This window comes from Cervus elaphus, chromosome 29, assembly GCF_910594005.1.
Source record: "Cervus elaphus chromosome 29, mCerEla1.1, whole genome shotgun sequence".
NCBI classification, from domain to species: Eukaryota; Metazoa; Chordata; class Mammalia; order Artiodactyla; family Cervidae; genus Cervus; species Cervus elaphus.
The window spans coordinates 36,539,077-36,554,830 of NC_057843.1; the positions used below are offsets into that span (position 1 = coordinate 36,539,077).

At 39.9% G+C, this 15,754-nt stretch overlaps 1 protein-coding gene across 3 annotated transcripts in view; it reads right to left on the reverse strand.

Annotated features, from left to right (window-relative positions):
* The window catches only part of KDM4C (lysine demethylase 4C), a 402,052-nt gene that overhangs the window by 51,464 nt on the left and 334,834 nt on the right, over positions 1–15,754 (reverse strand). The window lies entirely within an intron of this gene.

Here is a 15,754-nt window from a genome sequence, read left to right on the forward strand (position 1 = left end):
GTGCTTGAAGCAGAAATCTTTAACAGCTGGGCCACAGAACCTTACATATGCCAAAATGACTCCCTAGTTTCCTGCTTCATTCCTCTGTCCAACCATTTTAAATATATCTAACCTTTCAAAGCAAGAGAGCAACTCAGATGTAATAATAAATTTGAGTGAAGGCACAGTTTGTAGAATTCTGGAACTCCAAAATTAAGCCTATGACTGCTTCCTAAAATTGTACTGGTTATAACTGCCTCTAGGAGGTGAAGTTCACAACCTGGGTGACTGAACACAGCGGCTCTGAGTGACCTGGATTAAGGCCAAAGGGGGCTTTATATTGGCAGTGTATTTTTTCAAACGCTGTCCCTCTTTGTCAAACGGCCTTAAAAAAACACTCATAGTCCGAATGGCATGTAGTGTATTTTACTATAATATTAATTTCTTCGTGCATGCATATTTTATTAAAATTGGAACTCACCCTCTAAGGAAACAATGTTTTGGATCTGAATTATAAGCTCACCTTCATACTAACTATGTGATCATAAGGATGTTACATAACCTTTATCAGCCTCGGTTTGCTCATCTGCAGAAGGAACAGTAATACTTACATTAAAGGTCTGCTATGAAATAATATGAAGTACATAAAATGTCTAGACTCACAAGCAATTAGTTCTCAGCAACTGTTAAGTGGCTTCATTATAAGAAGAGACTGTATATGAGACCCTAGCCCCAGGTAAATAGACCACTCCGCTCTACAGTACCCCAGTAACTGGCGTGCAGGACAATGCCAGTGCCCTGGTTTCTCGTGACAGGGCTCCAACCAGCTCTAACTCATCACTGCTCTGCTCTTCACCCCATCCTCTTGGGGCTCTAATTCTTGTCAAACAGGGGCGCGCGGCTGTGGGCCTTAGGAAGGAGGCGTAAATAACGTGGTCTCCTCCCTCCACCCTCAAGACTCTCAAAGCCTTTGTTTACAACTCTCTTAAGGCTCTGGTCAAACGTCACTTTCACTGACTATCCCTCCTGTAACAGGGCAAAATCCACCAGTCAGTGCCAGGACCAATTTGTCTTTTTATCCATGGCATGCAACATGGTTGCTGCCAGATAAACAATGAATGAATGAATGGAAAAATAAATGGACAGGAAAAAAAAAACCCTAAATAAATGATCTACGAGGACAGACATATTTTTTAAGTGGGAGAAGATTGGTTCTAATTACTCATTGTCCAGAAAAGAGCAAAAAGAAGCAAAGGGGAGTTTTAGGAAGAAGTTCCTCTTTGTTAGGGTAGCTAGGCATGTGTGTGGGTAGGGGGTGGTAATAAAGGTTTATGGTGAAATTCACAGGGTCTGGGAAGTGGAAGCAGTCAGTCAAGGGTAAAGAAAAATGATAGAGACTTGACAGAGAAAAGGTTGATTCTCGACCACAACTATTTTTTTTTCCTGCTAGGACATGAAATTTATGCAAACTGGCTAGCTGGAAAGATGGCCAGCACACAAATTAAATAAACTGCCTTCATCTAAATAAAAAATTTTTATAAACCTCAAGCATGACTGACCATTTCATGGGAAGTATTAAAGAAAACAGATTTTTTTTCATAATGCTATTTTGATATGATTTCTGATTTATTCTTGCAGGAAAAATTTATTGACAAGCATATCCTATAACTGATTATACATACTCAAAAATACTTCCTGTCAGAAAAGCCTAAGAATCTATTGATGTTAAGAATGTCATTTCTCATTGGAGAAGACAGACATTATGCAAGGGGCTCCATCAGATTATGGTTTTTGAAGATTACTGCACAGGCTAAGATTGTTAAAATCAAATTTTCTTTAACATACACTATGCAGAAATGAACAGTGCTTTAATTGGGGAAAAAAACCTCAACTTCTCTTTTTAAAAAGATAGAAACAGTTCAAAATTCTAGGGATGTGAAAAGAAAATGTTAACTAACAAATTGTTATAGACATTCTACAAAAGCATCAAAGAGTCACTGGGACAAAAAACACGGATATGTTACCAACACATGTCCATACTCATGAGTTAATTAAACTCTCGCAATAACTCTGTAGTTGTTAATTCTCATTAAATAGATGAAGTCATTGAGGTACAGGTCAAGTGACTTTTCCAAGATCTCAAAGCTGGTGAGAGGCTGAAGTGGGGCCCAGAACCAGGTGCTCTCCCATCACGAATGCATGTGTCGGTATCATCAACCAGGGGAACACACGTGGAAAGACATCAGAGGAGAAATAAAGACATCAGAGGAGAGATAAAACCAAACAGGAAGTGACAGGAAAGGAATTCGAACAGTTGCCTAAAGAAGTTACATTTCCTTCTGTTCTTTTCTAACTTATTTACTGACTGCCTCTTCTGTTCTACATACCATCTGAGACACTTTGTTTAATCTCCCCAGTATAATCACAGAGTCAAATAAGCAACTTTGATTTGGAGCCTATCTGGAGATGAAAAATGCAGAACATATAATTGCATATTCACTCACATATATACACTGCAACAAATTTCAAAAAATGCTCACAAACCTTCACTCCTTCCTGTTTCCACACATCCTCTGAAATGTGACCTGCAGCTCCTCCCACCAAAGGCTGGAGTCTACTTCCTCAACCCTCAGATCTGAGCTAGTTTTCTGGTTTAACCTGCTTTGGCCCAAAGAATACAACAGAAGTAATGGTATGTATATTCAAAGCCTCTTTACATGCCTGCCCTCTCCCCAGGGGCCACGGATTCTGTCCTGTGAAGCAACTCGAGTTATCCTCCTGCTGGCAGATGAGAGACCACCCTGACCAGAGATGAGGCCCTACACATATGAGAGAACCCACCCAAAAGAAGACAAGCAGTTCTTCAGCTGACCACAGATGAATGAGGCAACCAGTCTGAAACAGAAGAACTACCCAGCTGAGTCCAGCCTTCACTGATGACAGCTGATGCTGGGAAAGATCGAGGGCATGAGGAAACAGGGACAAAAGAGGATGAGATGGTTGGATGGCATCATCGACTCAATGGACACGAGTTTGAGCAAACTCCAGGAGATAGTGAAGGACAGGGAAGCCTGGCATGCTGCAGTCCATGGGGTTGCAAAGAGTCAGACACGACTGAACAACAAAAAGAAGCAGAATCAGTAGCTAAAGAGTTGTTGTTTAAAGCCACTAAGTTTTGTGATGGTTTGTCAAACACACAACTAAGAAAAAAGAACAACCCCCTCACACACAGTTGAAAACTCACATATAATTTTACAGTTAGCACTCATATCTACAGATTTGATCAATTATGGATTGTATAGAATTCAGTATGTATTTATGGAAAAAAAATCCATGTATAAGTGGACCCACACAGGATCAGATCTATTAAGAAAATAATATACTAAACTGTTGGCTATATTTAACCCTAGATAATGGGATTTTATCTGTTTGGTTCTTTACATACCTCTTTGTAGTTTCCGCTATATACAGTTGTCCCTTGAACAACACAGGGGTTAGGGGCACCCCCAACCCCTTCACAGTCAAAAATTTGCATATTGTTCTCTCTGCCTCAAAAATGAAGGAATTAATACATGACTCAACCAAGAGCAGGAAGCTGAAACAGTTTGGACAGAATGAGGACTCTTGATGCCATATACAGTGATCTCTAATCAAACACAAACTTTTCTACACATTTAGTTAATTTAAAGATCTATAAAATGAAAATACAGGTATTATACTCATTGAAAAAAAATTCACATATAAGTGGACCTGCACAGTTCAAACTCATGTTGTTCAAGAGTCAATTGTATTTCTTTAATAATCATCACCACAGCCTTCTGATCATCTGAACCAGGCCTAAGGGGCCCAGGAGGCCCCATATACATATGTGCCCAGAAGGCCAATGAGAATGGAGTGTTTGCCGCCAATGGACTCCCTCGGTTAACTTGTGAACCTATGGATCCCTACTTAGAACAATGTTTTTAAATGCATAAAATAAAACACAAGATTATCCCCCCCCCCAGATTACACTGAAATAATACTGAAAAAACAAATTTGTGGTATAATATATGTACTTCTTTAACAATGTATTAAATACTAATACCTAGTGGCAGGTCTAATAACAACTATTAATATCCTAATTTCAAAGATGCAGTGGGCATAAGTAATATTTTGAGATCTCTCTCCCAAAGGTATGTGATTTCCATTGTGGACAGAGTCACAGAAACTGCTAATGCCACCTCTGCCTATGCTCAAAACTGATGGAATTGTTAAATTGGAGCTAGAATTTAGAAAGAAATTTTCAATTATTCCCCTCATGCTCTCACAGACAAATTTCTCTTGATACTAAACTGTTCAAAGGATTTTATCTATTTAAAGGAACAGCACTCAACCTTTTAACAACAGCCTTATAAAACTCACAACAATGTTGTTTATATATGCTGCTTGTATAAACTGTCAATAAATGGATACAGCAGTAAAACGAAACTCCATGAAGACATCTCTGTGAAGACTGAAGTTATGGACCCTAAAATGAGTAATTTTGGGGTGACCTAAACTGGAACAGGAACCTAACTTAAGTACTGACATTGGAATATATACTGTATTCTCCAATATTCAATATTATTTCTCCCCAGTGAGTTTCTGACAGAGAGCAGAGAGGAGTTAGTTCAAATATGACCTTTGCAGTGATCACTTGGCAAGGAGTCCTGTATGGCAGAGGAAGGAAGATTTCAATCCTTGGCAAGAAGAGTCTTCTCTTATCAGCCCTGGGAAGGCAGATGTGTGCTCATACCCTGAAGGAGGGTCACCCACCATCCATGTGATGAGATGAGTCATGGGCAGGGACGTCATCTTAGGAAAATCCCTGAGTTTGTCCTCCATCTGCATAATGATGTTAATAAAGGGTACAAATCCCAATAAAATAGTATATGTAGATGTACACATAGGTACCTCTCATAGATACATCCATCATTCAATCAGTAAGACTGGAGAGGTGAAGGAAAAAGCTTAGCAACTTATTCCATGAACAGGCCAAAATGCACATTTCCATGTATGTCCAATAACCCTTTTACCTTCTCAACTTTATTATTACTCCCTAATTTCTATGAATTAATAACATGTGAGATGTTATATTTTTTCAAGGTATCCATTTTATAAAAAGTCCCACAGGTATCAGAGTAATAAATTAATACAAACTATTATTCTTTCACCAAACCTACACAGCAAAAATCACTCATCTAAATGTGCCTTGTAATAATGAAAGGTTTCTTTGTAAAATTACAAGAGCTAGGTACAAATATTTTACCCAGAAAAACCTAAATCCCTGGAGCTTCATGAAGAAATAATTGCTCTTATAGCACAAATGCACATGCAGGCTCATAAAAATGTCACAAGTATTTAATTTTCGATATGTCTGTTTGTTCACGTGTAGTTGATTTCTCATGGGTTTTTAAGTACAAACATATAATACAGTGGGAAATGGTGGTAAGCAGTTTCCCAGCAGATTTAAGGCCTTATTCAGTTTAACGTCTGTAGAAGTATAACTAACAGGCTGTGGAAGAAACTGAGGGAGAAAAAAAAAACATGAATTATTTTCCATTTGAGTCATTAGCTCACTTCAGAGGTGGTAGTCTTGTTCAGGAGCTAAGTGAAGGGGACTGGGATGGGAGAAACATCTTCAGAGGCTTCACTGGGTTAATGTAGGAAACTCTCAACAGGCAGGCAACACCTGCTTTCCACTCTGAATAGTTTCAGTAACGTACTTTATGAAGAGCAGAGAGGAAAGTTCCCATCAGTTGGAGAGGTGGAGTGTACACCGCTGAGATGGAATCTGATGTGAGCTCTTGCTAACTCATTTCCAATCTCATTAGCTGCTAGAGAGTATGCGAGTCCCTGGATGCCTGGAGCCAGAAGCTCTGCCTTGGGCTTTTATATTTCAGATGCTCTTCAGGCTTCTTGGGTCTAACTGTAAAACTGGGGGATTGGGGAGGGGACTATAGATTCAACAAACTCAATCATTCATAGCAGGCTATGTGTGTGTTTTCATTTTATTATATTTCATTTCATTTCATTATATGTGTGTGTGTGTTTTCATTTTACATGAAAATGCAAAGAACCTAAAATATACAAACAATGTTGGAATGAATTATAATTTAGGAGAAATGAGGAGAGAAAGTATTCATTCATTTATAAGGAACTGTAATTTTAAAAAATGACCTCAGATGGGGCGTTTTCAACAGAGAGAAGCAAGGGACATGGGGCATTACTACACAGGTCTCCTACCCATAAGGTTTTTTGGATCTCAATCACAGTGGGTAACTGGATTAAAAATAGCTAAAAGAGATGAAAAGATTTTCTTAACAAGGTGATGTAAAGCAAAACAGATTAATTAAAGGGCTTAATAATTGTTCTATGTCACCAAGAAGGAAGCCTAGGTAAATAATGAGGCCATGTAAACTAATTCAAGGCATGATCTCAAACTGGAAAAGTGTAGCCAAATCAGCACCGTCTCAATGACACACCACGTGCTCTGACTTTGGAGACAGGGAAGTTCTGAAACATTAATGACTGCTGAACCTCTGTGAAGTTCCCTTTCATCACCTGTAGAATGGATACAATTAGAAAAATCTGCAACAGAGGGTTACTGTGTGGCCCAATAGAGACAATGCACTACCGGTGAAAGTGTTCAATAAACCATAAAAGGCATTATACCAATATTAGCTACTATTAATTTTATTTACCTCATCTACCTCGATATGCTGCTCTCAACAAAAAACGACAGTCACCTTGAGCACAAGAGAAAATCAGGGTGGCACAGTCAATTCTGACTCTATACAGGCACACTACTTCCATGAGCATCAGACAGAAAGGCGGGGAGAGAGAGAAAGAGGTAGAGAGAGGTTGAGAATGAACACGTGCAAGCTTCCTAAGCTTCCTTGAAAATCGCAGGAGAAACAGCCAGAGGAGCAGTGGAGAAGTCAGCCAAAAGCTTCCTACCACTCATCACAACCGCAGCAGGAGCAGTGCAGATTCTGCCACGTGGGCTCAAGGATGTTAATCAAAGGGGACAAATCCACAAAGCCTTTAACATCCACTATTAATTAAGCAAGCTAATATCCATCTGTCAGTCTATCAAGTGTTAATTAAATGTCTCTCTGTGCCCAGCACTGTGCTTGAAAGAGTGCTGTGTGGGCTCCAGTGGAGGCAGGAAGGGGAGGGGAAGGACTGAGAGGCTCTGGGGCAGCAACCCTCCCTTCCCAGCCCCCTGCCTATAGCCCTCGTGTTCCCTCCAACAACATCTAATGCTAACCTCTGTGGTTCCTGAAGCCTCAGCCAAAGCTTCTTCTTAGCATTTATTAAGGATGCTCTTCTTTTCTCCAAATACATGATAAAGATACAAGACAAAAGATTTTAAGATACAGTTAAAAGTTGTTTAATGTAAGGGTTTGCAAATTTTTAATTTTCTTCCAAGTCCTGAGAAATATATAAGAAAATGGGGACAAACCTGACTAAAAGGCCTACCTAACACTCAAGGAGAGACAAATACAATTGAAAATAACTCATAAGGACATTCGATGCCCACAAAGAAATGAGGTTCACTTCTCCCTCCCTCTTGCCCCAAGAAAAAGCTTCTGTGTGCCAGGTCAGCTCAGTAATGGCTGAAAGAAAAATTAAAAGACTATTTTATTGAAAAAAATTGTAGAAAAAGCAATCTCTTATGTTCCTTCATATACTACTCTATAATTTCACAGATCCACTACACCCAGTGTGGGAGAAGAAGACAGAGAGATGCATGCAATCTCATGGTGAAAACAAAGTCAACTTCAGATAAGGAATGGTCAAGAAACCATCCCTTTTACCATTCCCTTTAGGGAAGAAGTATTGATTTGCATGTGAAAAATGTCTCAGATCCCAAGATGGCTACCAGCACTCTGTGGAAGGACGGGACAAAGAGATGGGGTAGCCCTAGGCTGACTGGCTTCCTGCCAAGAGACCTCAAGAGGCCTTTCTAGTTAGAGCTTTATACATCATGTTTGGTGAATGTGGACAAAGAACACAGACCTAGAGAGTAGCCCTTTAGATAAAAAATGATGGAACTTATTTAAGTGCTTTTTCCACTGCTTGCAGTTAATAGTCTCATTAAACTATAGTTTCATTATACTGTGTCAGTATCTATGGATTTCATTATAACTATGGCATCTAATTACTGTTTTCTACATGAAGGAATTGAAAATCCTGCCTCTTATGCTTTACAAGATGTTGGAATGTCAAATTCTCTTTGCTGTTGTGTGTCTGCTGACACATTCCATTTATATTTCTCTACTGTATCCACGGTGCTTGACTGTAATACCAATGTTAAAATATGGGATTAGTGTCACTACTTAATTTTCTTAACAAGCTATCAGACAATAATGCATGCCCTAATTATTTTTTTTTAAAGGAGTATTAAATTGCTGAAAAGCTTAAAATTTCCTGAGAAATAATTCTGTGAAAAGCTGAGCAAGTGTTTCATATAGAAACACACCTTACCTATGCTAAAAAATGTAACCAGATAAGCGGTTCTTGAGTGCAAGACTTGATTTCCCTCAGTATGTGTGGTCCTGTGAAGTTGTCAAGTATCAAGGGTCCCATGGAAACAGTCCTTCCTGCACTTGCCCCTCCTGCAGTAGAATGGCTGACTGGGCCCTGGTCCCATGATGCACTTCGGGGGAGGGGGTGGGGATAAGACGGCCAAACAGGAACTACCACATGACAAGTACTTCCTGGGGGTTCTGATGAGTCTGCTTTAGTGATAAACACCAAACTCCTGTAACCAAGATGCAGAATTTTCCTGAATTTTTCTTTTTTAAGTCAGGATTATTTTGCAGTTTTACAAAGCTAAATAAAAAGTTCAGGCAAAATTTTCCTTTCCACATTTTTGAGACAGAAGATAGCCAAGGCTGTTGAACAAGAGATCTCCTGGAAATCAGGGCTCCACAGAGGGTGATGGCTAACACTCGCATCAATACACTTAAGGCCTCAGCAGCCAACATTGCTTCAGAGTTATTTCAGGGGCTCTTAGGGCCCTTAGGAGCAAGCATGTCTATTTGTAAAATAAATAAGGCATCCCATATAACTTATGTCCTAAAATTTTTCAAATGCCTTTTGATGCTTCCAGGAAATTTGAAATAATGTTTGTTTATTTAACCCAAGCAGATTAAAGGATAAAGGACAAGAATCAGAGTCTGGAGAAATGCTGTAGTTAAAGGCAGAGATATTGTTCTGAGTCACTGGGAATTGATTCTGCTTTCTGCCCCCGGATTACAGTGTGGCCTTGTTGATCATGAGTCTGATTCAAGAGCCAGGTGCTCGCACATTTTTCCTTAAATGGAAAGGCCCAGACTGTTAAGGGTAAATCTTTCCAGAATGGAAATATAAACCCCTTACATAGAGCAACTATGTGGTAGCAAAGTACAGTTCTGCTTCAATACAGCAGCAGCCATTCACATGCAGATGCCACAACGGGGCGGCCCACTAGGGAACAGTGTGCCGGAGAGGTGCCACACCGAGGCACTCGGCCTTTCTCTGCCTGCATGGTCTCCCCCTTCTGATTAGTTTCTGTACCCTTGACTGAATTAAAATTAGAATCTTCAATGGAAGCATCTGTTACCTCTTCCCAAAAATTCAAAACTCCCCCGAAACACTTTAATTAGCAGCAGAAATGGGTCTGGAGTCTCTGCAGCTGGTGCCCGAGTGGGGACTGGCACGAAGACCCTTACCAAGTGACTAGACTCTGAAAAGGGACTGGAAAATGGAGGGACAGAAGGGTAAGCTAGAGATGGCTCCATGGAGGCAGAAGAGCCTCTGTCTGGGACCATGAAGTCACGGTGGGGAGCTTGTGGGGCGAGTGTTAGTGGGATTTTCCTCTATGCCCCACAACCAGGCCCAGCAGAAGGTACGACGTCCCTCCAACAGACGCCCTGGGTCTCCCTAACTACACCAGGGATGATGGAAAGACAATGGAACCCCAGGGCCTGAGACTGTGCTCCAGAGCCTCTGAAGCACTTCTACGGACTGGAAGCCCGAAGGAGAAGTGCTCCATGATCACTGACCTTGCCCTTCCCCAGGAAATGTCTACAGAAATAGCAGCAGGAAATTAAAATGAGGGTTATTAATAAAATATGGAAGTTTGAAGTGGGATATGTTTAATTTTCTTGATAAAATTAAGAAAAACACTGTATTCACTGGTTTTACCTAATAAAGTGAACAAGGGAAAAACTGGTTCCAACTGTAAATATTCTAGAATGTCTGCGTTAAGTATTTCTTCTCCCAGGCAAATCTGGCCTTAACTTTCTGTCATCTAGGATACATGGATTGAGAGCTCAACAAAACACTACTACTGATACAAGGGTGAGGGATTTCTTTTTGAAATGTATGTCTGATTTAGAAAGATCACACTCACCCCTAAATCACTATATTATTTGTTTTCTTGAACCCTTGCTAAGAATTTTTTACACCAGACCTTTGCTTTCTTCTTTCTGCTCTGGTTAGAATGCTTTCTGCTATTCATTAACAGTACAAATTCAGAAGGACGTTTCAAAAACAACTTACACAGAAGAAACAAATATCAGATTATTATGCACAAGTCTAAGAAGACTGTGTTATTTGGTCATAACAAACTTTACTAACTGAACAGAAAGGGGGTTAGCAATACCTCAATTGTTACACAAAAAACAACAATCACCAAACACTGTCAGTTAATCACAAAGACACGCAGATCAGGGTGACAAAGAGGGTTTATGGAAATGAAAACATTCAGATCATTGTCAGATGAGTGTTAGTGTTAGTTGCTCAATCGCATCCAACTCTTTGTGACCCCATGGACTACAGCCCAACAGGCTCCTCTGTCCATGGGATTCTCCAAGCAAGAATACTGAACTGGGTTGCCATTTCCTTCTCCAAGAGGAGTATTAACTACAATAAATTCTGGTTCTCTTTCTTAAAAGCATGAAGGGGACAGAGTCAAGCCATAGCATGGAGCTCCAAACTTAAGGATGGAAAAGAAAAAACCAAAAGAAGATGGATTCATACCATGGGTTGAATCAAGACACAAGCAGACGACTGAGAACTAGTCACAAGTGAAGAGTTTGGTTTCCTTTCACTGTGGCCTTCCAGTGCCAGCTCCAATGCAGTTGACACATCAACTTAGCAAACTCAACCTTTCTATTAGAACCAGCACAAATGTTACCTCCTCTGTGAAGCCACCTGACTGCCCCAGATAGAATTAGTGACTTCCTTCCAAGGACTCTAAAAACATTTTACTTGCATCTTTATTTAGCCTATCTTATTAGGGAACAGAGCACAGCAACCAAGAGCCTTGCTTCTGCATCAGAGTGCGTGGTTTTGACTCTGCATGGTCACAGCGTGACAGAAGCACCAAGAAGATGATTACAGTCAGCTAGTACCTGCTGGATCTGTAAAAGGCTGGAACCCATGGTGATGTCCAAAGGCATCAGTGGGAATTTACAGTGGGAGTGAGTGAGTGAGGTCTCTCTGTATCAATCCATAATCAACCTGAAACACTGCAAACCCTTTTTATAAGTAATGAATTCATATAAAAGTGTTCCTGATTTTTTAATATTTTTTTTTATCATTTGGTGTTTTCTCAATAACCAATACTGAAAGTATAATATGCTATGCAATATTTTAGGGTTTAGAATTTAGGGGCCTTGATCACCCAATGCTCCACATACTAGCAAGGTGAGAACTGTTTCTGCATACCAAGGAAGGTATTATTGTTAGTGATGACAGATATTCTCACCCCATTACCACTCAAAGGTTAGTTACACAAGCATGGATTAACCAGAAGGGCTGCCTTGCTCCAAGTCCTTCACCAAATCCTGGGCAACGCAGGTGTCCCCTCCTGTCCTGAGCCATGCACAGTGATGGCAGGGAAGGATTTAGTGAAGCTTGCCTGGGCTGAGGACCTCAAGACACGAGCAGGGAAAAAAGTTAGCAACTGTTGAGCAAGGATGCAAGTTCTATAACAAAGATGAACGCTACACAGAATAGCACATGAAGGTGAACTACAGAGACAAGACAACCTTTCAGAATGGGAGGGGCTGATACAGAAGCCAACATTAACCACTACTTTCCAATGTCCACACCAAGAATACTGCCTTGAAAAAAGGTGCCCATATAAAATATGTAACACATGCTTGATAAAAGATGCTCAATAAATACTACCTCTCTTTTGTCCACTAAGCTCATTCCCTAGCATTAGAGAGCTATTTCAACAAATTTATACCAAGCAGCTTCTATAGATTGCTGAGTACTAATTTAAAAGATAAAACATTGGTTAAATCTACTAAATATAATGATCTAGCTAAAAGAATAGAAAAAATGAAAAAATACACCAAACAGCAGGAAAAGAAAATTCACCACTAAGATGTTTTCTCTACTCAATTCTTCCTCTTTTTTTGAATAGGTGTCTATCTCCACATTAGCAGCCACAATTTAGGAAATGATAAAGGAAATAAATTTCTCAAATGTCTTTGATAGGAGAGGGTATTAAGATAAAAACAATGTACCTTGTATAAGACTGTGTATTAGAGGCGCCTTGGTTTTCACAACGTATTAATGCATAAAGTACAAGGAATTCTGGAGCTCCAATACTGCACACAGGGAACAAACACTATAATCTAATACGAAGGTTTACTGAATAATTTGCTTGAAAAAAAAATCTGTGCATGCCATCTTTCTCAGCTCTGCTGCCTTTTGTTATTCAGGCATCTCTTCCACTGGACACCTGTCTAGTTAACTCAGGTGTGAGGAGATAGTCAGTGGCTGTACTTTGCAGGAAGTATAAAATTTGTGAGTAGTTCATTGTTTGCTTTGAATAAGAAATGCTTCCAAAGCTCCCAGTTTCAAAACCATTTTTACCATTTATTGTGTTCTCTGTCTTTTCCTTACAAACATCTGTTCAACATGCATGTAAGTGAGTTAGGAATATATCCAATGGAACCTTCAGAAATAGAGCCCAGAAAGAGGCCACAGTGGATCATGGCAAAGGATGATCAAATATCACAACACTACTGACATTATCACATGTGCACATACACAAGCACACACGAATAAAACCTCTTACTTGCAAGAAAGCAGGTACCAGTCAAAAAATATACGTTTGACAAAAACACTGAAAACTCTATACTAAAATTTAGGTTAAAATAACAGGGACCGGAGATGAGGGTGGGGGTGGGGGACTAGCAGGGCACTTACTATAACATGCTCCTTTCTACTTCAAGAATTTGAAAGCTGGACTCCTTGGTGGTCCATTGGTTAAGAACCCACCTGTAGATGCAGGGGACAAGGGTTCAACCCCTGGTCCAGGAAGATTCCACGAGCCACAGAGCAGCAAGGCCTGGCTGCACAACTACTGAGCTCACAGGCTGCAACTGCTAAAGCCCAGGCACCCAGAGCCTAAGCAGCAATGAAGATCCAGTACATCCATAAGTAAATAATAGTAAAGAATTTGAAAGCTACCTATTTTCCCAAATGCTATCATTCTAACCACAGAGTATGCTTACTGTCCAATGGAAAAGTGTATTATAATAAGTCAGATGAAATGTTTGTACCATTATCCAGAGTGATTTTATACTCAAAGATCAACAACACCGAATAAGCTAGTATATTTAAAATAATTTATGGCATTAAAGGAGAAGTAGAATTTACTTTAAAATGGTCCTTTTGGATGCAAAAAGCAAATAATGAAAGAAGCAAAAAAAAAAAAAAGTAAAACTGGAGTACTGAAGTAACTGTAGTTTTATACTTCATTTCACCTAAATTGGTCAGGCATCCTCTACTCCCAGAAATGCCTGTGATGGGTTGCCAAGTTAGCCTGGACTTCATCTCATGAGTTTTTTCACTGCTATGATTCAGCAGTTGCCTATTACTACCAAACAATCTCAGCATGGTCAAGAACACAGACAAACTACACTTCTGACTCTGGGGAGTGTATCCCCTGGCATTCACAGCTTACACAAAGAGATACTTGAGTGAAGTTCAATTTTTTTATGCTTGAAAAAGGAAAGAACATTTAATGCAATAAGGGTAATTAAAATGCTCTTAACCAAAGTTGCCAGATTCTATGGATTCCCTTGAGTAAGTTGTCAAACATTTTTGGGAGGAATCCATACCTAGAGTCTAATTAAGAATAATGGATAAGTATTAGCTACCAGGAATGTATTTCAGGAATCCAGTGTTCATAGTGCTTCCACCTAGAGAATTTTGCAAAGGCAATTTATGAACACTAAAATGTTTTCCTCATAGAGAAAGCCCACCACATGTAATGCTATAAATTATATGATTTTCCCCCCACCCTTTCCAAAGTATACCAAGTTCTAAAGTGATCTGTAGGGAAGAGTAGTTTCTAAATCACCTCAAAGTCAAATATTTTCTCTTTCATCATCATTTATGAAACACATTAGTAACATAAACCAAACACATCAGAGTTAAGAAGAATGAGGTCCTGATTAAACACCTGGATCTCTTTAATAGCAACTTCAATATAATCATCAGTAACCACAGAGCTCTGGAATATTAAAAAGGGAATATATGATCCCAAGCAAAGGTTCAAATGAACACCTCTAGTGCCACTTGAGGTTTGGGGTGTGGAATTCAACGAACAGTAGACTATGGGCTGAAAACATATTTACATTCCAGCACCTGTCGCTCATCAACTGAATCTATTTGGGCAAAAAACTGAACCTCTCTGAACTTGTGCTTCCTATCCTTAAAGTGAGGATAGTATTACTCATGTGGCCCAATTCACAAGACTGTAGCAGTAACAGTGGCAGTGGAAGTAATAAAAAAGAGAAAGCAGTAATACAACTTTCATTTTCTGAGGGCTTACAGTGTGAAGTGAACGGAAAACCACATGATAATATGGGCATGCCATTGTAGACAAGGAAGCCGAGGCTCAGCGAGAAGAACTCACACGAGGTTGTACATGTGCTCCTGGCAGAATGTAAGTGTGAGCAGCAACAACTCTGAGTCCAGAGGCTGTGACCTGGTTCACATCCCAAAATATATCCTCATGAGTTGTCTGATGAGGTAATGTTCATGACTGCACTGTAAATGGCAAAGTGCCAGTAATGCAATGTGTTATTAGTGTAATTTTTTAAAGTTGCTGAAGTGGGTTTTCTGCTGAGTACATGTACTATTCTTAGCAAGAGCCCACCAACTCAAGAAAGAAATTAAGAAAAAACAAGAATGAATATGTAACTTGAGGCCTACGACAATGGAAAATAACTTTAAATTAGATGTGACAGTTTGTGATGTCATTTTCTACATTTGCACATTCACATGCATCCACACAAAGACCCAAACCACAAACATCAAGCACTTCTCAAGACACCAGAAGAAGCTGCTGGAATCAAAAAGCTGAGAGATGTGTTGTATAGGGGTCATGGCTCCCCAGCCCACAGGCTGCTCACAAGAGGTAATTAGAGACATGGGACAAGCATGTGAGGCTGCAAATAGTCTGTGGCCAAGCTTCCTGGGACCTTCAGCACACTGGTGAAGCTGAGGGTCAATAGGATGCTTCAGCCTCCTCACTGAAAGCCACAGACAATGATGGTGATCAGGAAAGCTAGCCAAGGCATAGCAACCATCTCTGCACTGTCTGAATTATTATTCTAAGCCTTGAAACAGAGGAAAGAGTCCATTCACCAAGGACAGGTAAACTGAATTACAGGTTCAATCCTGAGTGAAATGGAAAAGGCAGAAAATGCTGACGTGTATACTTCTCTTCTCC